Source organism: Ovis canadensis, chromosome 2, assembly GCF_042477335.2.
Source record: "Ovis canadensis isolate MfBH-ARS-UI-01 breed Bighorn chromosome 2, ARS-UI_OviCan_v2, whole genome shotgun sequence".
Lineage (NCBI taxonomy): Eukaryota > Metazoa > Chordata > Mammalia > Artiodactyla > Bovidae > Ovis > Ovis canadensis.
The window spans coordinates 168,919,257-168,920,994 of record NC_091246.1 but is presented as its reverse complement, the minus strand read 5'-3'; the positions used below and the strand labels follow the sequence as shown (position 1 = coordinate 168,920,994).

The following is a 1,738-nucleotide window of genomic DNA, read 5'->3' as shown; positions in this document are numbered from 1 at the left end:
TGACAACAACTTCAAGAAAAAAACCACTTGTGAGCTCAATAAAATAGGGGTAATTCATTTTTCCTTTTTGAAATTTTCCTAGCACTGCTGCAAAACCAGCCCCATTGCAGAACTACAATACTGCAGAGCCAAAGTGGCACAGATACCTAGAGATGAGAAAAATACTTAGTGCTCTGGATTTAGGAACAAAAGAATCTTTTTATACAAAGAATGTAGGAGAATTTTCAATATTTTTTTCTATCTCTTCTCTCTTTACCTTGCTCCAGGAATAGGCCCAGATATATGGCACTGCACAAGAACATGAGAGGCCAAGAGACTGAGAGAATCTTACCATTTTTGTTCAGAGCAACCAAAAACAATATCACCCAAACAAACAAACTGTCAGTCCACAAAAGCTGCAGAGTGTCATGGATATCCCATAAAAGAGTCCTAAATTCATACCCCTTGAGTGTGTGCAGAACATACCCAAGAAGCACAGCCAAGGGTTTGAAAATGGACTACCATACAAACCACACTATTTGGAGTAAGACCCTATAGTTGGGTCCTTGTTCATCCTCTGAGTTGCTCATATAAAAGCTATACTCAACATAGTAAACACTTTGAAAACTTTCCTTACGTTAGAATCATGACCTGTAGAGGACAGTCTCACTTGCATTCTGTACATGAGCTGATTGCCTATTAAAATAAAAATCAGTTGTCCCCTCAATTTTAAGAAGACCCAATTCCTTTTTTTTAATGGAAAGTCATTTTATTTCATTAATAAATATGGCAGTTTGTACATGTAAATCCCAAACTCCCAACCCATCCTTCTCCCTTCCTTCCCCCTAGTAACCATGAGTTTGTTCTCTCAGTCTGTGAGTTTGTTTCTGTTTTGTAAATAAGTTCGTTTGTATCATTTTTTAGATTCCACAAATAAGCGATTTCATATGGTATTTGTCTTTGTCTGACTTGTTTCACTTAGTATGATCTCTAGGTTCATCCATGTTGCTGAAAATTGCATTATTTTTTAATGGCTGAGTAATATTTCGTTGTATATATGTATCACATCTTTATCCACCCATCTGTCAATGGATATTTAGGTGGCTTCCATGTCTCAAGTAAGTAAGTAAGTAAAGTCACTCAGTCATGTCCGACTCTTTGCGACCCCATGGACTGTAGCCTATCAGACTCCTCCCTCCATGGGATTCTCCAGGCAAGAGTACTGGAGTGGGTTGCCATTTCCTTCTCCAGGGGATCTTCCCAACCCAGGGATCGAACCCAGGTCTCCTGCATTCCAGGCAGACACTTTAACCTCTGAGCCACCAGGGAAGCCCTTCCATGTCTTGGCTATTGTAAATAGTACTGCAGTGAACACTGAAGTGAATGTTTCCCTTCAAGCCATGTTTTTCTTCAGATAATGTTCCCAAGGATGAATGGGACTGCTGGATCATATGGTGGCTCTATCTTTAGTTCTTTAAGGAATCTCCATACTGTTCTCCATAGTGGCTGTACCAATTTACATTCCTGTTAACAGTGTAGGAGAGTTTCTTTTATTCCACCATGTCCAGGATTTATTGCTTGCAGATTTTTTGATGATGGCCATTCTGACTTCCCTGGTGGCTCAGACGGTAAAGCGTCTGTCTACAATGCGGGAGACCTGGGTTCAATCCCTGGGTTAGGAAGATCCCCTGGAGAAGGAAATGGCAATCCACTCCAGTACTATTGCCTGGAAAATCCCATGGACAGAGGAGCCTGGTAG

The 1,738-nt window shown here is 40.6% G+C and overlaps 1 non-coding gene across 1 annotated transcript; it reads right to left on the bottom strand.

The window, feature by feature from the left end:
- Window positions 1-1,236: 1,236 nt before the first annotated feature.
- TRNAS-GGA (transfer RNA serine (anticodon GGA)) lies at window positions 1,237-1,308 on the bottom strand. The gene has a single exon. It is a non-coding gene; the product is annotated as a tRNA-Ser (tRNA).
- Window positions 1,309-1,738: the final 430 nt, after the last annotated feature.